Below are 22,485 nucleotides of genomic sequence, written 5' to 3'. Positions count from 1 at the left end.
AAATTGCTTGGTCATGTCATCTGCCCATTTTCCCACTGAGGTTCCTGTTTGCTGTTTGGTGAAGTTTGGAAGCAACACAGAGCAACTTTGGAGCAAAGAAATGAAAAGAGGGACAGGATAAAGACAGGGTATTACTAAGGCTGTCAGAGCTTACATGGCATACAAAGTCTTCAGGGGTAAGAATACTTCATAGATTAACATAGCACCTCTCTCCATGGGGAGAATGGCCTTAACTTAAAATCAAATCTTCTTTAGAGTTGTATAGAGATTCTGGAAGAAGGACTCTTTAAGGGAAAGAAAGAAGTAAATAAAGCACAGTTGGGATGAAATGAGGTTAAGAAAAAAAAACTGTGAGGTACATTAGCCCAGAACTGACTCCCCAGCAAAGTTCAGGAAATCTCTATCACTTGCATCAATTAAAGGTGACAGCCTCTTCTGAAAGAAACACTGAGAAATAAAGCATAACTGATGGCCCTTCATTACTGTGGGAATGGATTAGATGCTGCAAATGATCCCTCCTGCTTTTCTGCCCTGATTTAACGTGGCATGCATGGTCACAGAGTGAAGCCCTTCTCACCTGTCCACTGACATCTTTTAAATACTCATGGAGAGAAGCTAGTTTGGCTGCCACATCCAGTTATTTTTAAAACTCTTTTTTAAAGCTGCCAATTATTGGTAATTAAGAGAGGTTATATAGTGTCCACTGACTCAAAGTGAAAGCAGCTCTTTTGCCCCTTTCCTGTTTGCCCGTTTCTATTCCCCTCTAAACCCTGAAAGAATCTAATTAACCTATTAATTCTTTTCCTAGATAAAGAATGAAGAAAAGTAGTTAAAGAATGACTAGCTCTCTACCCCCCAACAGCTCCCTTAGCAATCCTGCAGGCAGATCACACAGGCAAGATAACATCTGAAGAAAGAGTTAGCCAGTCTGCACACAATGGAGAGATGCAGAACCCAACCTCCTGCCTTGATGATTCACTGAGATTCTTCCCCCTTTTCCCCTTTAAAAACTGTCATGGCTGAGCAGAATCTTCAGAGTTGGTCTCAGGACACGAGTCCACCTTCTCCCCAGATTGCCGGCTTTTCTGATTAAAGCACCTTTCCTTTCTACTGACACTTGCCTCTCCAATGATTGGCTTTTGAGCAGCAAGCAGCCGAACCTGAGTTCGGTAACAAAAGTAGGGAAGATGGGAGAAAATAACTATCAGGAAATGCAGCTCTGGTTACTATATCCACAGACCCGACAACTGGGACACCAGGAGTCCAAGGGCTTCCCATCCCAGGGGCAACACTTAGACGATTCACTCCTGGTAACGGCTCTTCTCAGTGAGGTGCACAGCACTTGGAGTGCTGAGTCATTCTTCTTAAGTTGAACAGACAGATTACGAATGATAGTTGGAAAGGACATCCGAGGTGGAGTCAGTTCTTTATCAGCTGATAATTTAATTTTATGAACCCAGTTGATGAGGGTTAATTTCCTCCTTTCAGAGTCTTATCTAGAGAAACGACTAAGTCACGTTGGTCTTTGATTACTGTACTAGGTTTTCTGTTCTCACTGATAAATACATATTCTACCATTTCACACTTACATGGAAAATACATCATGCTCTCTTATTTCTGAAATTGAACATAAGTATACTGAAATCTTACTCACAAGCCAGTTTGTGTCTGAAACTCCATGAAATAAGATATCAATCAAGATCTATTATCTTTCAAAGAAAAGCAGCAAGTTCCCAGAGATTAAAATATGCTATTCTAATAGCTTGATTTTTCTTGTATTCCCACAGTGCTCTTTGAATGTGTATGAAAATCAGATTACTAAACATGGAAATAAAACACCTCCCTAAATTCATAAGATATTTTCGGCCTTGTGTTTGAGGACACAGAAGACTTGTCACTACAGCTAACTTTGGCCATTAATTAAACTACATGTTATATACGTTCCAGGCCCCTATCCACTGAATAATAGTTATATTTGCATAGAAGTTTACAGGTTTCATACATATCACCTTATCTTAATGTGACTGATCTAGAGAGAGAGTTCCACTCCCACTTTCAATTTCATCATCTGCAAAATGAGATTGATTACAGGATGGTATCTACCCCAGAGGTCTGTGAACCTTTAAAGGGATAATCTATCTACAGCAGTCTGCACTGTGTCCACGTGTCCAGATACATCAAGTACTCAATAAATGTCAGTGTGGTTACTAGGAGCACTAAGAAAGCTTCCAGTAATCCTCTGACTTGACTAGGACATACAATCAGTTGATTCTCCCATCTTCTGTCTTCATGCCCATAATAAGCTGGTCTTCCCTCTGAACCCAGTATAAATGTTATGGGCAATCAGTAGAATCACATTCTCAATTTTTTGACCCTCTCCAGCCTCATTATACCCACAATTCTTGCTAAATACAACTTTCTGCCTACTCCTTGCATGCTTGCCCTTGTGTAACTGAATGTGGATAAACACACACACACACACACACACAATCACAAGCATTCTGATTTGTCTGATCTTAAATGTGTACCCACAAGTCAACCTCAAGTGGGCCCTTCAAAGGACCCAGCAATCCTTGTACATTTCCCGAGTCACTTTGCACTCCATGCAACTGAGCAATTTTATACCCTCCTCCGTGAAAATCTCAATACATCCTCCACATCCTCACTCCCCTTCAGATCTTTGCTCAACTGTCACCTTCCTGATGATGATTCTCTGATGCATTTGGAATTGTGATCCCACCCAAGCCCCAGAATCCATCCTCCCAGTCTTGCTCAATATTTCCCCCAGCATTCCCTCCATCTAACTTGCCATATCATGTGCTTATTTTGTAGGCATGTTGTTTGTCTTCTCTAATAGAATGTGAGCCCCACAAGGACAGAAATGTTGCAAACAAAATCCATTCTGTTTACACATGTATCTCTATAGCCTAGAACACTGCCAGGCTCATAATAGATCCTTTCAGTACAGACTTGTTCAATGAATGAATCAATAGAAAGGACGCTTTCTTATAAAATGGACAAGGAATTGGAAAATCAAGTTTCTTCAGTAATTCAGAAATGTTGGGCTGAAGGTTGAGTGATAATGGATTTTTTCCCATTTGGGAAAAGGCTTTTGGGTAATAATGACCAGACAGAGAGATTTTGAAATTAATATGAGAGCTTTTGGAATTATTCGACGTTTCAGGTGGACATACCTTAGAAACACACTGCGACTTGATTAGGCAAACTGTTACTGCTCCACTCCTGAGAGTGGAGCCTGGAGAGAGAAGGGGAATGAACTTTCCCAAGAGGCTGGATTCTCAAGAGCTGGGGCAGAGGCAGTGAAAGCAAGTGCAGGAGGTCTGAGCCTGGATCTCCCAAATTTGCCCTCAGAGAACACAGCAGCAGCAACTCAGAGATGACCATGGATATTGTCATGGCAGCTGAATCATGTGAAAGGGACAGAGTATTGGAACAAAAGCACCAGAAAGCCTTGGATTTCGCTCTGACAGTCCTTAACTGTGTGAAAAGCACTAATTACTTGGGGCTTAAGGGTTTTGGGGTGGTTTTATTTTGTTTTTTGCTTATAAAATAAAAGCATTTGTGCATTTAGGCACATGTGTTCTCAATTTCTTTCAACACTTCCTACATTCTCATTTTGGAAATAGAGTTTTCAATCTCAAGTCTCTGTTTTCTTGCCCAAAGACTTTTATTGAGATAAATTATATGACCAACAGAGAAACTAAAACTTCTTGGATTCTATGTTTTCCTATAAACTCCAAAACGCTACCTAAAAGACCTGAATTGTGCCTATTTTACAAAAGTTAACACCTGTTTCACAAGTGCTGTACAGGACATTTAAGCTAGTTCATCTGTGAATTAATCTTTAATATATACTTTTATGGAAAAGATGAGATGGGGAAAAGTCTAATAGCTTCTTCCAATGAGAAGAAAATCGCATAGGTGGATAAAGTAGAAACAAAAAATTTAGCTATCAATCAGGGTTTTTAGTAAAAGAAATAAAGACAGAACCCAACCTGTCGATTTGATACAGAAGAGAAATTTGCTATGTGAATCCACGTGGCTCATGACTCCAGGGAGATAGGCTCCAGTGCTCGGGGCAGGGTTGAGGCGCAGCCTCTCTGTGGGCCTGCCCTGCAGAGCCCTGACCTGTCCCCACTGCCCTGAGTCTGTGACACAGACCCAACCGCGAAAATCTCCACCGGGCATCCCCAACAAACAGTGCATCTACACTGCATTTGTCAGGGTGGTTCTCCCCAGAGGGCCTCTGCTCACTTCAAATCTACCTTGTCTCCTGATCGTTAGGTCCCAAGTCACACGTCGAAGCTAATTAATGAAATGACAGAGACTAAAGGGCAAAAAATGATTGATTTCTAATGTCCTCTCCAGATCTAAAAAGCCATACATCACTCAATCATGCCTTTAGTAGACACTGGCCACATATTCAAAAATTGGGACCCTAAATTAACTACTTTTCTTCCCGCACTGATTTTGTAGGATGAAATAGCTTTATCTCTTCCAGTCATGATCATCTTTACAAATAAAAAGATTATATCACTTTAAAATTGGCTTTTAAATGCACATGGAATACAGGAATGCATTCTTATTAAAAACAAAACAAAGCATAATATTGCTGTCACCTCCCCTCATCACCCTCATGGTGGGCTCATATCGGTGGAAACAACCATCACCAACCTGGTGGGTTTCCTTCTAGAGAGTTTCCATTCCTAATTCTCTTAGGATGTGAGCAATTGAGCTAGTAGTTAATTTTAGGCAAATTAGACAAGTACTGTTTTCCAATAATAACGATTTTATATCAAGAAACTCTTGAAAAAGAGAGATTTTCTAAAAAGTGCTGACTATTACATACTAAACTAAATACTAATACTAAATTATAAATATTTGGAATACTAAAAAGTATTCCATTTAGTAAATCATGGGAGTTTAAAAAGGCACAATGTCCTGAAATCTCATTTTAGCAAAAGAAAAAAAAAAATAGTCTTCTGAAACTCAAGAAAATTTGTAGAATGTTTAATTTACCATTGTGTTTAAAAATCAAATCTGTACTTTCAGGAAATCTATTTATATAATTAAATACACAGATAAAAAACACTAATACCATAATACAGTACCAATTTAACATACTTGCAGACTATATTTTAAAGGCATTTCCATAGGGGGATCTGCAGTAAATCATGTCTACAGAAAGCACTGTCTTTATTACAGAATGTTAGCGGGAAATTCTACATATGTTACTCTCATTGTGTGTCATATTCCATGGGTTACTATTCTGGCCATAGATAACAGGAATTGCCGATTATTAATTGTAGAACTGTATTGAAAGTCATTTGATAATGTGTACCTAAGTGTGTTCTGTGTCAGACCAACAAAACGGGATGGATCTACAGTCAGACCACAGAACAGGCACACAAACTGTGGAAGGTTGCTTAATCTTGTTCTACTTCCATACCCTCGTTGCTAATTTTAAAATGATCATGAGAGTAAGAGGACCTAATTATTGTGAAGAGTAAATGAATTAATCCATGTGAAATGTCTACAACAGTCTTTGGTATAAACTAAGAGCTCAATAAATGTCATTTATTATTATTACCATGTTATTATTATCACTGCTGTTATTATAAGTAGGTTTCTATGACTGAAAAGATTACTTTCACAAACTCGTGTATCTATTGAGTGAAGTTTTGACTTGAATATCTACAGTTTGAAAGTACGGTGTTCTTGTGTCCAAAAGTTTTAGTTATAACTTCTTAAATTTTTCATGATGTGTTCCTGTAGCCTTTAAACAAAAAATAGCTGCAATTCATACAGTCCATGTTATTTTCTAAGAGTCTTATCACACTCCTCTTGGCTTAAACTCCTTTCCAAAACTCCGGGGGTAGCGGGGGGGACCTTATTTAAACATGCTGAGCGCAAATTATTAAAGTGAATGTTTTAAGAGAAAGGAAATTCAATGACATGTTCTATAACTGGTATATTATTATAACAAACATATTCACAAAATTTCCTAACCTCTCAAAATGTCTCAAAGACTACACCAGAATGTCAGCTATAGCCCTGTGGGGTGGGTATTTCCCTGTAAGAATCTGACTGACGTGGTCCAACGGGACAGACATGATGCTTCTCTTGCTTACCTTATTCTCCACATTTAATACCTTCAAATTATACAAGGCCATACATGACAAACCACAGCTAACATCACACTCAACAGTGAAAAGCTGAAAGCCTTTCCTCTACGATCAGGAACAACAAGACAAGGATGCCCACTCTTGCAACTTTTATTCAACATATTATTGCAAGTCCTAGCCACAGCAACCAGAGAAGAAAAAGATATAAAATGAATCCGAATTGGAAAGGAAGAAGTAAAGCTATCACTGTTTGCAGACGACAAAATACTATACATAGAAAATCCTAAAGTTGCCACCAGAAAACTACTAGAGCTCATCCATGAATTCGGTAAAGTTGCAGGATACAAAATTAATATGCAGAAATCTGTTGCATTTCTATACACTAACAATGAAATATCAAAAAGAGAAATTAAGGAAACAATCCCATCTACCATCACTTCAAAAAGAATAAAGTACCTAGGAATAAACCTACCTAAGGAGGCAAAAGCCCTGTACTCCAAAAACTATAAGATGCTGATGAAAGAAATCGAAGATGACAGGAACAGATGGAAAGATATACTGTGTTCTTGGAATGCAAGAATCAATATTGCTAAAATGACCATACTATCCAAGGCAATCTACAGATTCAGTGCAATCCCCATCAAAATACAAATGCATTTTTCACAGGACTAGAACATTTCTGCTACTTCTAAAACCACACTGACTGATCCTCAGAAGAGACCAGGAAGAGCTGATAAACATCAGTGCCATATCATTTTACATATTCATTTAGTTTCACCCATTTAGTTCCACTTTATACTTTGTTCCAAGCGAAATTCCCTTTCTTTATCAACCCATTTCCTATTCCTTATTATTTCTCTTTTCAGAGCCCTCTCCCAGTTTTCCAGCCTCCCAGTAAATCATCAAGCTAAAATTGAACCCCTAGTAAAATGAACACATTCTGCCTCTCCCTAAATGCTTTCCATCATGTTTCCTTTCTTCTAATTAGAGTGCTTTCTGATGTGTAATTTTCAGAAGGCTTGCTGGTGGGGAAGGGGTTGGGTGATCTGTGCTGAGTATAAGGGTTCCTACTTTCTAGACGGCGATTCATAATTTCCAGTATCTTGCTTACCCTTATATGACATGTGATCATTTTTTGCATCACTTCTGGAAAACTGATTTTTACTGATGCTGTACCCACTCAATTTATTTTTCTTCGAGTAGATTATCTTGCATTAACAACACCATTATTTTTATAAATCTCTGTTTTCCAAATTCGTCATCAACTTGGTAGAATTACTACGTTTAATGGACATAATATATATTCTCTCCTGTAAGTCTTTCATTAATACAACTAATAAGACAATACTACCACCAACACTGCTTACTGCATTTTACTTACTCCCTTATTTTTAAGTTATTTAGAACAGACTTTTAAATTTGTTTTCCTGCCACTCACATCTGCTTTAACCTAAGACCTCTTCGATCTAAACCATATTTCTACAATGTTTTGATAAACGCCCTGTGAGATAAAACCTTGAACCTCATTAAGGTGAAATCATATTACTCTTTGCTCCTTGTCACTTACCTTCTAGGGAAATCATGTTCATGTGGAAAAAAAAAAAAAAGTCAGCTTAAGTTGACAGAATTTGTTTGCTTAGATGAATTATTTTAATAATGTGTAACATACTGCCAAGTTTGAAAGCTGCTTTTACCCTCATCCAGTCTCTTTTCCTCAGGGTCTCAACGTTTGCCCTTTTTCAGTCTTTAGGAATTAGCCTCATTGTTGGGAAGTTCTCAGAAGTAATGGGCAGCATTCTTCAGTGATGACAACCAGTTCTTGTGTGCCAGGACCACAGCCTGTGTAGGGTAGAACACACCCAACCTGTCAGCACAACCTTTACACAACCCCACCGATTTAACCATGGCCACCAACGTCAGGGGTCACCTACAATAGCCAGCAGAAGGTAGGTGAACTTCCAAGTGAATCCAAGAGTTTTAAAAGTAATTTTTTAAGTCTTTTCTAAGTCAGCTGACAAGAACTTCCCTTTTCCATCATCCTTTTTAAGCATCTCACTTAGCTTATTCTGGGGATTAAAGACTTTTGCATATTCCTTTATTCCTTATGTAAACTGCATCCACTTTGCTTTGTGTGCCTATGCAGCTGTTCAAGGGATTCTATTAAACCTCTAAGAGCAGAAGATGTCAAATTTCTCTTGTAAATAGCAGTGGATAAGAAATCAAGGTATTTAAATAGTATACACCGTCCGCTTTTCCAGATGTTACATTTGCTTACTTCCAATAAATCTCTGTTTACCATGGGCAAATAGTACATGCTACCAACTACAAATGCTCACCTTGAAAGTCAGCTGCAACATTTAAAAAAATCATAGAACTAGAAATTTCTTAATTATTCTAGTTAGTTGATGCCTCTGCCCCCAAATTATTACAGATTCAAATTATTGTACATATGCAAGTGGTTTGGCTCTTAAGAAGAGATTCCAAAGGAAGAGGAAAACCAACACTCTCTCCTGCCAAAGTAATCTACTGAATCATTATTTGTGAACTTAAGAAGCTCTTCCTAACATACAACCAAATGCCACGAAAGCCCTTTTTAAATGTCTCAAAAAACAGATCCTCTAATATGTGGGTTATTTTTAAAAGAAAATACAGTGTGCAGAACAGTGACAAAAGGGAATATATTGTTGAAGAATGATATCAAAGATGGCTCTTTTAATTTCAATATGTTACAGTGACAAATAGCCTGCAACAAAGCCAAGACATACAATTTGTCTTTTAACTATTCCCCTGTCCATTTGCTTGGCTAAACATAGATTGGGTCAGGAATAAAAAATACATATTGATTTAATTTCTGTCCTTACATATTTTAAGATGAAGTCTAGTGAAAAGGGTAGACTGCTGATGGTATTTTTAATGGCAGACAATTTCTACTTAATGGTTTTTTTTTTTGCTCTATGAATTTATGTATAAATTTTCTCCTGAATCTATAACCTTGCTCCTAAGTGTTGGATTAACAATACTGATAACAGAATATTCACATGGGCAATGGATTATTCCTTAAAAGCACGTATACAGGAGATCTCTGTTACAATGCTTCAAAACTTGGATATAAATTGTCTACCAATAAGTATTTTCAAACTACTTTAAAATCCATCTTTCTAATATTTTGTTCTGGCAATTCTAAACATCTATAAATGAAATATTCCAGAATTCAGAACAGATTAACTCTATACTAAATGTACATTAAGTATATATGATACAATAATTCCAGATGGAAGACTTTTTTTCTCTGTAATCTCACTCTCTCAAGTGAGTTGTTCCAAAGTCTGTACTGAGAGGGATGCACTAGGAAACCTAATTATAGACATAAACCTAATCTGAGTTATTATTCAATCCAGTTGATATTTTGACCACTAGCTTCTGATCCTTACATCAGGTGTCTCTAAACACAAGAAAGTAATAAAGATATGATCATCATTCTAAATACCCACCCCATTCATGTAATTTACATTATTTGGAGATGTAACAACCAGAAGAACTGAAATCAGAAATGGTTAAAAGAAATGTATTGACTCCAAGAAGTATAGGGTAGGAATGGGTGGCAGGTGTAGACACACTTTTTATTTTGTGTCATTCTGCTCTATTCAGTTGTTTTATCACATGAATTTCTTTTTTAATGTCAATCATTATACCACGAAGGTTCATGTCCAATGATATGAAAATACAAATCACAAAGTGATCTGTTGAGACCCTGTTTATAGCGTCAAGATATTGGAAACTATGTTTCTAAGTAAAAGGAAAGGTTAAATAAACTATGGCACATCTACACAATGGAAGACCCTGCAGTTGTATAAATAATTAGGATCTCTGACTTTATTTAATAATTATTTATCTCTGATAAATGAATCAGTGAAAAAAGCTAAGTGCAACATAGGTCTATCATATCTCTTTTGTTTGTAAGAAAAATGGAAAAATAAAAAATTATGCATATCTACTCCCATGGGCACAAAACAAAAGAGAGGACAAATTAGAAATTACTGATATTGGTAATAGAGGGAAAGAATAGAAGGGAATAGAGGGAAAGAATAGAAGGAATTTGGGGGAATAACACATCTCTGACAATAGCTCTTGTAAACAGTTCTAACCTCAGAACTCTGTGTTTCACATACTCAAAAAGAATAAAAAATAAAATTAAAAGGAGGAATTGTGAAATAAAAAATAAAAACAAATAAACCAAAGTTGTATTTCAAATTAATAATAAAACTACACTAAGGAGCTAGTAGGGAGGGGGAGGAAAAGAGGAATAACCTTGGCAACTTTTCAACATAGTTTTTCAACTAATTGTCCCCAGGATAAGGAAAGAAAACAACTTTAAACAAAGGGTGAACTCCAGGCAGGAGACTAATTTTTCACAGAAGCATGAGCTAGCAATTCAAAATAAAATTTTGTGTATATTCTAATTGTGAAAGATTAAGTAAGTAAATTGTGGATAATAGGAAACCGGTCTCTCACTATTGGAGAAATAAGTTGCGAATATGGATAGAGGGAAAAATAAAATAAGCCTGCTGGTGTTGAATTGGAATAGGGAGTATCCACATGAACCCATGGTTTTTATGCTAGATGGACAAATATAGAAATAGGCACAGATATGTATGAATGTATTAGCTCTTTGGCTAAGAAGGCCTAGAAGCAATAATTCCCTGGTAGCACATCTTGAGTTCTAAATACCATTATCCACCAAGTATCATTGGAGAAATGCTTAATTCCAGAGCTGGAGTGAGGAAAGCATGAGATCATTCTGAAACATCTTACTGTGTCAAAGAATAAGAGAGTAGCAAAAGAATACAGATTCATCTGGATTTGAGGCTCCTACTAGCCAAATACGAATTACAATTCATATTCTGTAAATGACATTAGAATCTTTGAGTCCAAACATATTAATTAATTTACTAACTAGTTAGTTTATTAACTAGTTAATGGATAACTGGGGGGACCGATTCCTTACAGTATGAAGCCACCTAATAAACATGCAAGGAATGATAAAATAAGAGAATCATAGTTTGTCAACCATTATAATAAAAATTGATTCAGAAAAGAATCTTCAATGGATGCTAAAACTAGTGGGCAAAACTTCAAGGAATAACAGGATGTTTTCAGAGTTTCAAGGTTTCTCTCCAGACAAATTACAAGGGAAAAATCTGTAAAATTATAATGGAGAAGCCTGACAAACACCACCTTAACCATGTGACAAAGCTAAAAGCACCAATAATGGAACAAAAAGGCATTATGTAACTCCTGGTAGAATGCACTGAGAGGAACATATCACTTCTGTGGTATTTTTGCTCAAAACTTAGAGCTTAAATTTAATCATGAGATATCAGAAAAATCAAATTGAGTGAATTCTATAAAATATCTGGCCTATTTTAGCCTAAAAATATCAGCATGATTAAAAATAAAGTCTAAGCAATGTTTCCATATTAAAAGAGATTAAAAAGATGAGACCACTAAAGGCAACATGATTTAGGATTTCCTTTTGCTATAAAGAGCATTACTGGGACAATTGGTAAAATCAAAATAAGATCTATAGGTTGGATAATAGTAGAGAATTGATATTAATTTCCTGATTTTGTAAGTGTCCTCAGATTATATAAGAGAAGGTCCTTATTTTAGGAAATACATACAGAAGAGTAAGAGCTTCATTTCTGCAACCTACTCTCAAATGTGCAGAAAAAAAATTGTGTGTGTATGTATGTTTGTGTGTTTAGTTGCAAAGAGAGAGACTGGGAGGGACGGAGGGAGGGAGAGAGAGAGAGATGGATGTGTATAGCTCAGATGTTGATTGTTATTTGGGGAATTTGGGTGAAGGGTATATGGGAATTCTTTGTTCTAGTCTTTCAACTCTGTAAAATTATGTCCAAATAAAAAGTTAAGAGGGAAAAAAATGCTAACATACTTTATGGAATGTAATCAGAAAATAGCTTAATTTTCCCCCAAGGCTTACATCTCATTTTCTCATCAGGTCTAGTACTTTCCCTGCCGCTAGATAAACATGAGGACAGTTCGAAGACTTTTTGGATAACTGCTAGTTCTATCTTCTTTTCAAATAACTCAATGCACACTCAGTTCAGAAATTGGTATGTGGGCCCAGGGAAAGCCCATGGAGTGGTGGAGCCACTTGGCACTTTCAACCTATGTCAGATACAGTGATGTCTTCTCTCCAGGAAACGCATGCTTTACCAGACTGCCCGCCATATTGGCCCATTCTTTCTCAGGCTTTTTTCCCAACGCTCACCATCTATTCGTCTTGACCTCTTCGACAGCCTCATGCTCTCCGGGTGGACAGGCTCCTGTGAATATTTCCATGGGTACTTTGAAGCTCCATCCCATTCCTGGGAGTTTGTTACCTGCAGTCTCCCTAACCAGGGCAAATACATCTGTAGGCTTGCGTTACTTCTTCTGCAGACCAGTGAGATCTAAGGGCACACTGCCATTTTTAATCTGCTATGGTTTCATGGGCCACCTAACTGGCTCTACTGTAGACTTACTATAACCCACATACTGTACCTCATGTGTGGTCCATAGCTTACCCACAAGAAACACTGCTGCTTCCTTTGTTCTGACCGATTTTGGAAATACAAAGTTATCCCAAAGCAGCAGCTTCTATTTCATACTTATTATACGGGGGCATGAATCAGCTTTTTCTCTTACTTGCCGTATTTCTCAGGTGGGAATCACACAGAAGTTCACTGTATCCCCTCAGCTTCAGGACCTACATTTCCCCTTTTTTTTTTTTTTTGGCTACACCACGCAGCACGTGGGATCCTCCCCAACCAGGGATCAAACCACCCACGCTTCCTGCAGTGGAAGCGTGGATTCTTAACCACTGGACCACAGCGAAGTCCCTAGGGCCTGCATTTCAAGACTTACAAGTAATATTATTGAAACGCCTTTCTATTAGGCTTGAAGAGAGAGTAGATACATCCATTCTTCCCGCCCTGTGTCAGAGACAGACTGCATCACACTCCAAAAAATCCTTTCTGGAACTTCTTCCCAAAATCTACTCTCAAGGTAATCGTATCACAACGTGGCTAAGGAATTTAAGCCTTTCTCACGATTACAGTGAAAGACCACAGCACTTCTTGGTAGATGATATTTATTTTATCTCAGTTCTTTAGATAAAATCTCCCATTTATGACTCTGCAGCACACATAAATACATACTTACATGCAAAATATTTGGAGTTTCAGTTTCTCTGGGGCTTATATGTTAGTGAAATAAGAATTTGATGTTGAATGCAAAGTCAAGGTTTAAGACATTTATGTGATTGTAGCACCTTTAAAACTTGGCATTTCCCTGTTTTTCCTAGATCATTTGGAGAACACTGCCAGCCAAAATTTTCAGCCTGTCCAGAAAAACCAAAATTTTAAGCCATTGTTTCGCTCCCAGTCTTTTTTTTTCCGTGAGGTGTGAATACATTGCTTTTATCTTTTTCTGATTGTATTTTTAAAATTTTTATACAGTTTTTAAGGTTTACCCCCCATTTACGGATCTTACAAAATATTGGCTATATTCCCCACATTGTAAAATGCATCCTTGTAGCCTGTCTTACAACCAATAGTTTATACCTCCCACTTCCCCACCCCTATGTTGCCACTCCCCTTCCCACTGGTAACCAGTACTCTGTCCTCTAAATCTGTGAGTTTGCTTCTTTTTTATTTCCTAGTTTGTTGTATTTTTCAGATTCCATATATAAGTGATATCATACAGTATTTGTCTTTCTCTATCTGACTTATTTCACTTAGCATAATACCCTCTGAGTCCATCCCTGTTGCTGCAAATGGCAAAATTTCATTCTTTTATATGACTGAGTAGTATTCCATTGTGTATATGTACCACATCTTCTTTGTCCATTCATCTACTGATGAGCACTTAGGTTGCTTCAATATCTTGGTCATTGTAAATGCTGCTATGAACATTGGGGTGCATGTATCTTTTTGAATTAGTGTTATTGGTTTTTTTTCTCAGATATATCCCTAGGAGTGGAATTGTTAGGTCATATGGTAGTTCTATTTTTAGTTTTTTGAGAAGCCTCCATACTGTTTTCCACAGTGGCTGCACCAGTTTACATTCCCATCAGCAGTGTGCAAGTGTTCCCTTTCCTCCACATCCTTGCCAACATTTGTTATTTGTGTTCTTTTTGACGATGGCCATTCTGACAGGTGTGAAGTGATATCTTACTGCAGTTTTGATTTGCATTTCCCTGATGATTAGTGATCTTGAGCATCTTTTCCCAGTCTTAATATGTCTATACAATATGTTGGGCTGATTTCTTCTACAGAGAGTTCAATATCCATAGCCAAGTTCATAAAATTATTTCAATATAGAATTACTTTGATATTAGGTTCTATAGGTGACTCTACAATGGTGCTTTGGGACCTTTTAACTATAGGCAATCTTTGGACAAAGTATTTGTATTTTTAAATTTAACGTCAATGTAATTTGACTCCTACACAAGGTGAAAAGTGGTGTTGAAGCTGAGAATTTGAGTCCTAAAAACCGTGAGATAGGTTTGACAGTAGCATATGTGGCAATTAGATTTTAGGTGAAATAGGCTGTCTGTACAATGTATTAGTGATCTTAAATAGGTAAATAAAACACTGTAGTTATACAATATGTACATTTCCTATTGCTTTACAGGGGTCTGTTGGTGAATAAAAACCCAAATAACTTCTGTGTCATGCAATCCAATACACAGGCAGATGTATAATAATATAAAAGACACCATTTATAAATTCCCATAAAATGATCCTTTCCCAATCCACTAGAGTTTTATTTATTTTTTTATTTTTTTTAATTTTAAAAAATTTTGCTGAAGTATAGTTGATTTACAATGTTGTGTTAGCGTTTTCTTCCTTATTCTCAAAGAATTTGGGAACAAAGGACACCCAAGAAGAATAAATGTAATCAGTCATATCCTTTTACATCCATAAGGAGTGATATCTGAATTTATTAATATGAAACCATTGCCACTGTTTTTTTTTTCCCAAAATAAAGCAAAGGAGGTAAACAATGGAATAAGGAGCTTTACAATACTCATTGTTCTTCACTGGGCCATCTCCATCAGTTTGCTCTAAACCAAAAGCTTTCCCTCCATATTTCCAGCCCCCTCTCCTTCTTTTTGTGGATATTGTCACTTTCACTCTGAGTTAATGAACAGAGCCATCATGTAAAATACACAGGCTCAAGGGCAGGCCAAGACGGCAGTGTGGGAAGGTCCTGCACTAACTTCCTTCCACGGGACACACCAAGTCTACAGCCACGTATGGACCAATTCCCTCTGAAACGCCTGAAAACTAGCTGAACACCTGCTCCAAAACAAAGGCTAAGAAGGCCACATTGAGATGACTAGGACAGGTAGAGACGCAGTCTCACGGAAGACGCCACCCGCAGTGTAACAGGGTAGAAAAAATCTGACTCCACAGTAGATCTGTTCCTTCTTCTTTAACCTCTGTGCTCGTTGCCTATGCTTAATCATGCTGGCTCTGCACCTTTTGTAAAAGAATGGTGCCTATAGCCTGAAATATACAGGATAGTCTACTCTCAGGGATCTGACCTTTAAGAGTCCACTCATACGGAGATAAAAAGTTGCAGCACAGAGAATAACATTTGTTTTGTTGTTTTGTTGGATCTCACAAAGAAGAAGCTTCTCTCTGAGGAGCAGGGTGTTCATTCCCCACAGAGGCACCCCAATCCTTGGGACCTGCACTGGAAATATGAGCCCCTCAAACATCTAGTTTTGAAAAACAAAGGGGCTGATGTCCAGGAAGACCCAAGGGCTGCAGGGAACTGAGCTCTTAAAGGGCTTGAAGCAAATTCACTCACCCTGGGATCCAGCACAAAAGCAGCAGTTTGAAAGGTGCCTGGACTATTTGTGAAGGAGATCTCTTTTCTAATATTAGAGGGTCTGCTTGAAGGGCAAGGGCTTGATGGGATGCTCTCCCAGGTGGAGAACTGGCCAGCACCATTTCTGCGTTTTCCCTTTACCTAGTTCACACAGGCAGGCAGGCGCAGTTCCTGCACTCCCCCACTGCTCTGTTAAAGCCAGCAGGCTCGCTCCTGCACTCTAATGCTGCCTTGCCAAAGCCAGCAGATGTGTGCAGACCACACACGACACTTTCCTATGGATAGGGTTTGGTTATATGTGCTGGAGAAGACTATTTATGAAAAATGAAAATGCTTAAACTTTACAAGTCACTGGAATATTTCTTTGAGAACACTCAAAACTGATAAATTGATTTAAAGTCTTTCACATTTAATAGATGAAAATAAGGACAAAAAAAATCTATGCTAGAGAGACCTTCAAGATGGTGGAGGAGTAAGACATGGAGATCACTTTCCACCCCACAAATACATCAGAAATACATCTACAAGTGGAACAACTCCTACAGAACACCTACTGAACGCTGGCAGAAGACCTCAGACCTCCCAAAAGGCAAGAAACTCCCCACGTACCTGGGTAGGGCAAAAGAAAAAAGAAAAAGCAGAGACAAAGGAATAGGGATGGACCTGCCCCTCTGGGAGGGAGCTGTGAAGGAGGAAAAGTTTCCACACACTAGGAAGACCCTTCACTGGTGGAGACGGGGGGTGGGTGGGTGGGGGGAAGCTTCGGAGCCACGGAGGAGAGCGCAGCCACAGGGCTGTGGTGGGCAGAGCGGAGAGATTCCCGCACAGAGGATCGGCGCCGAGCAGCACTCACCAGCCCGAGAGGCTTGTCTGCTCACCCGCCGGGGCAGGCGGGGGCTGGGAGCTGAGGCTCAGGCTTCGGTCGGATCCCAGGGAGAGGCCTGGGGTTGGCGGCGTGAACACAGCCTGAAGGGGCTAGTGCACCACAGCTAGCCGGGAGGGAGTCCGGGAAAATGTCTGGACCTGCCTAAGAGGCAAGAGACCATTGTTTCAGGGTGTGCAAGGAGAGGGGATTCAGAGCACCACCTAAACGAGCTCCAGAGACGGGCGCGAGCCGCGGCTATCAGCGCGGACCCCAGAGGCGGGCATGAAACGCTAAGGCTGCTGCTGCCGCCACCAAGAAGCCTGTGTGCGAGCCCAGGTCACTCTCCACACCGCCCCTCCCGGGAGCCTGTGCAGCCCGCCACGGCCAGGGTCCCGTGATCCAGGGACAACTTCCCCGGGAGAACGCACGGCGCGCCTCGGGCTGGTGCAACGTCACGACGCCTCTGACGCCGCAGGCTCGCCCCGCCTCCTCTGTACCCCTCCCTCCCCCCCGGCCTGAGTGAGCCAGAGCCCCCGAAGCAGCTGCTCCTTTAACCCCGTCCTGTCTGAGCCAAGAACAGATGCCCTCAGGCGACCTACACGCAGAGGCGGGTCCAAATCCAAAGCTGAACCCGGGGAGCTGTGCAAACAAAGAAGAGAAAGGGAAATCTCTCCCAGCAGCCTCAGAAGCAGCGGATTAAATCTCCACAATCAACTTGATGTACCTGCCTCTGTGGAATACCTGAATAGACAATGAATCATCCCAAAATTGAGGCGGTGGACGTTGGGAGCAACGATATATATATATTTTTCCTTTTTCTCTTTTTGTGAGTGTGTATGTGTATGCTTCTTTGTGTGATTTTGTCTGTATAGCTTTGCTTTTACCATTTGTCCTAGGGTTCTGTCTCTCCATGTTGTTTTTGTTTTTGTTTCTTAGTATAGTTTTTAGCACTTGTTATCATTGCTGGATTTGTTTTTCAGCCTGGTTGCTCTCTTCTTTCTTTCTTTCTTTCTTTTATTTTTCTTTTTTTGTTACATAATATTTTTAATTCTGAATAATTATTTTTTATTTTTTATTTTAATAACTTTATTTTTTTCTTTCTTTCTTTCTTTCTTTTTTTCTCCCTTTTCTTCTGGGCCATGTGGCTGACAGGGCCTTGGTGCTGTGGCCGGCTGTCAGGCCTGTGTCTCTGAGGTGGGAGAGCTGAGTTCAGGATATTGATCCACCAGAAATCTCCCGGCTCCACGTAATATCAAACAGCAAATGCTCTTCCAGAGATCTCCATCTCAACGCCAAGACCCAGCTCCACTCAACGACCAGCAAGCTACAGTGCAGGACACCCTATGCCAAACAACTAGCAAGACAGGAACACAACCTCACACATTAGCAGAGAGGCTGCCTAAAATCATAATAAGGTCACAGACAGTCCAAAACACACCACCAGACGCGGTCCAGCCCACCAGAAAGACAAGATCCAGCCTCAACCACCAGAACACAGGCACTAGTCCCCTCCACCAGGAAGCCTACACAACTCACTGAACAAACCTTACCCACTGGGGGCAGACGCCAAAAACAACGGGAACTGCGAACCTGCAGCCTGCAAAAAGGAGACCCTAAACACAGTAAGTTAAGAAAATGAGAAGACAGAGAAACACACAGCAGATGAAGGAGCAAGGTAAAAACCCAACAGACCAAACAAATGAAGAGGAAATAGGCAGTCTACCTGAAAAAGAATTCAAAGTAATGATGGTAGAGATGATCCAAAATCTAGGAAATAGAATGAAAAAATACAAGAAATGTTTAACAAGGACCTAGAAGAACTAAAGAGAAAACAAACAATGATAAACAACACAGTAAGTGAAATTAAAAATTCTCTAGAAGGAATCAATAGCAGAATAGCTGTGGAAGAAGAACAGATAAGTGACTTGGAAGATAAAATAGTGGAAATAACTACTGCAGAGCAGAATAAAGGATAGTCTCAGAGACCTCTGGGACAACATTAAACACACCAACATTCGAATTATAGGGGTCCCATAAGAAGAATAGGAACAAAAAAGGGACTGAGAAAATATTTGAAGAGATTATAGTTGAAAACTTCCCTAATATGGGAAAAGAAAGAGTTAATCAAGTCCAGGAAGTGCAGAGAGTCCCATACAGGAAAAATCCAAGGAGAAACATGCCAAGACACATATTAATCAAACTATCAAAAATTAAATACAAAGAAAAAATATTAAAAGCAGCAAGGGAAAAACAACAAATAATATACAAGGGAATCACCATAAGATTAACAGCTGACCTTTCTGCAGAAACTCTGCAAGCCAGAAGGGAGTGGCAGGACATATTTAAAGTGATGAAAGGGAAAAACCTACAACCAAGATTACTCTAGCCAGCAAGGATCCCATTCAGATTCGATGGAGAAATTAAAACCTTTACAGACAAGCAAAAGCTAAGAGAATTCAGCACCATCAAACCAGCTTTACAACAAATGCTAAAGGAACTTCTCTAGGCAGGAAACAAAAGAGAAGGAAAAGACCTACAATAACAAAACCCAAACAATTAAGAAAATGGTAATAGGAACATACATATCGATAATTACCTTAAATGTAAATGCATTAAATGCTCCAACCAAAAGACACAGACTGGCTGAATGGATACCAAAACAAGATCCGTACATATGCTGTCTACAAGAGACCCACTTCAGACTTAGGGACACATACAGACTGAAAGTGAGGGGATGGAAAAAGATATTCCATGCAAATGGAAATCAAAAGAAAGCTGGAGTAGCAATTCTCATAACAGGTAAAAAAGACTAAAATAAAGACTACTACAAGAGAGAAAGAAGGACACTACATAATAAACAAGGGATCAATCCAAGAAGAAGATATAACAATTGTATATATCTATGCACCCAACATAGGAGCACCTCAATACATAAGGCAAATGCTAACAGCCCTAAAAGGGAAAATCGACAGTAACACAATCATAGTAGGGGACTTTAACATCCCACTTTCACCAATGGACAGATCATCCAAAATGAAAATAAATAAGGAAACACAAGCTTTAAATGATACATTAAACAAGATGGACTTAATTGATATTTATAGGACATTCCATCCAAAAACAACAGAATACACTCTCTTCTCAAGTGATCCTGGAACATTCTCCAGGATACATCCTATCCTGGGTCACAAATCAAGCCTTGGTAAAATTAAGAAAATTGAAATCGTATCAAGTATCTTTTCTGACCACAATGCTATGAGACTAGATATCAATTACAGGAAACAATCTGTAAAAAATACAAACACATGGAGGCTAAACAATACACTACTTAATAACCAAGAGATCACTGAAGAAATCAAAGAGGAAATCAAAAAATACCTAGAAAAAAATGTCATTGAAAACACAATGACCCAACCCCTATAGGATGCAGCAAAAGCAGTTCTAAGAGGGAAGTCTATAGCAATACAATCCTACCTCAAGAAACAAGAAAAATCTCAAATAAACAACCTAACCTTACACCTAAAGCAATTAGAGAAAGAAGAATAAAAAACCCCAAAGTTAACAGAAGGAAAGAAATCATAAAGATCAGATCTGAAATAAATGGAAAAGAAATGAAGGGAACAATAGCAAATATCAATAAAACTAAAAGCAAGTTCTTTGAGAAGATAAACAAAACTGATAAACCATTAGCCAGACTCATCAAGAAAAAAAGGGAGAAGACTCAAATCAATAGAATTAGAAATGAAAAAGGAGAAGTAAGAACTGACATGGCAGAAATACAAAGGATCATGAGAGATTACTACAAGCAACTCTATGCCAATAAAATGGATAACCTAGAAGAAATGGACAAATTCTTGGAAAAGCACAACCTTCTGAGACTGAACCAGGAAGAAATAGAAAATATAAACAGACCAATCACAAGCAATGAAATTGAGACTGTGATTAAAAATCTTCCAACAAACAAAAGACCAGGACCATATGGCTTCACAGGCGAATTCTATCAAACATTTAGAGAAGAGCTAACACCTACCCTTCTCAAAGTCTTCCAAAATATAGCAGAGGGAGGAACACTCCCAAACTCATTCTACGAGACCACCATCACCCTGATACCAAAACCAGACAAAGATGTCACAATGAAACAAAAATACAGGCCAATATCACTGATGAACATAGATGTAAAAATCCTCAACAAAATACTAGCAAACGGAATCCAACAGCACATTAAAAGGATCATACACCATGATCAAGTGGGGTTTATCCCAGGAATGCAAGACTTCTTCAATATATGCAAATAAATCAGTGTGATACAAGATATTAACAAATTGAAGGAGAAAAACCATATGATCAACTCAATAGATGCAGAAAAAGCTTTTGACAAAATTCAACACCCATTTATGATACAAAAACCCTCCAGAAAGTAGGCATAGAGGGAATGTACCTCAACACAATAAAGGGCTTCTATGACAAACCCACAGTCAACATCGTTCTCAATGGTGAAAAACTGAAACCATTTCCACCAAGATCAGGAACAAGACAAGGCTGCCCACTCTCACCACTATTATTCAACATAGTTTTGGAAGTTTTAGCCACAGCAATCAGAGAAGAAAAAGAAGTAAAAAGAATCCAAATTGGAAAAGAAGTAAAGCTGTCACTGTTTGCAGATGACATGATACTATACATACAGAATCCTAAAGACTCTACTAGAAAACTACTAGAGCTAATCAATGAATTTGGTAAAGTAGCAGTATACAAAATGAATGCTCAGAAATCTCTTGCATTCCTATACACTAATGATGAAAAATCTGAAAGAGAAATTAAAGAAACACTCCCATTTACTATTACAACAAAAAGAATAAACCTACCTAAGGAGACAAAAGACCTGTATGCAGAAAACTATAAGACACTGATGAAAGAAATTAAAGATGATACAAACAGATGGAGAGATATACCATGTTTTTGGATTGGAAGAATCAACACTGTGAAAATGACTGTACTACCCATAGCAATCTACAGATCCAATGTGATCCTTATCAAACTACCAATGGCATTTTTCACAGGACCAGAATAAAAAATTTCACAATTTGTATGGAAACACAAAAGACCCCAAATAGCCAAAGCAATACTGAGAAAGGAAAATGGAGCTGGAGGAATCAGGCTCCCTGACTTCAGACTATACTACAAAGCTACAGTAATCAAGACAGTATGGTACTGGCACAAAAACAGAACTACAGATCAATGGAACAGTATAGAAAGCCCAGAGATAAACCCACGCACATATGGTCACCTTATTTTTGATAAGGAGGCAAGAAAATACAATGGAGAAAAGACAGCCTCTTCAATAAGTGGTGCTGGGAAAATGGGACAGCTACATGTAAAAGAATGAAATTAGAACACTCCCTAACACCATACACAAAAATAAACTCAAAATGGATTAAAGACCTAAATGTGAGGCCAGACACTATAAAATTCTTAGAGGAAAACATAGGCAGAACACTCTATGACATCAATCACAGCAAGATTCTTTTTGACCCACCACCTAGAGAAATGGAAATAAAAACAAAAATAAACAAA

Source organism: Balaenoptera musculus, chromosome 6 (assembly GCF_009873245.2).
Source record: "Balaenoptera musculus isolate JJ_BM4_2016_0621 chromosome 6, mBalMus1.pri.v3, whole genome shotgun sequence".
In the NCBI taxonomy this organism is placed as follows: Eukaryota; Metazoa; Chordata; class Mammalia; order Artiodactyla; family Balaenopteridae; genus Balaenoptera; species Balaenoptera musculus.
This window is presented reverse-complemented; position numbering follows the sequence as displayed.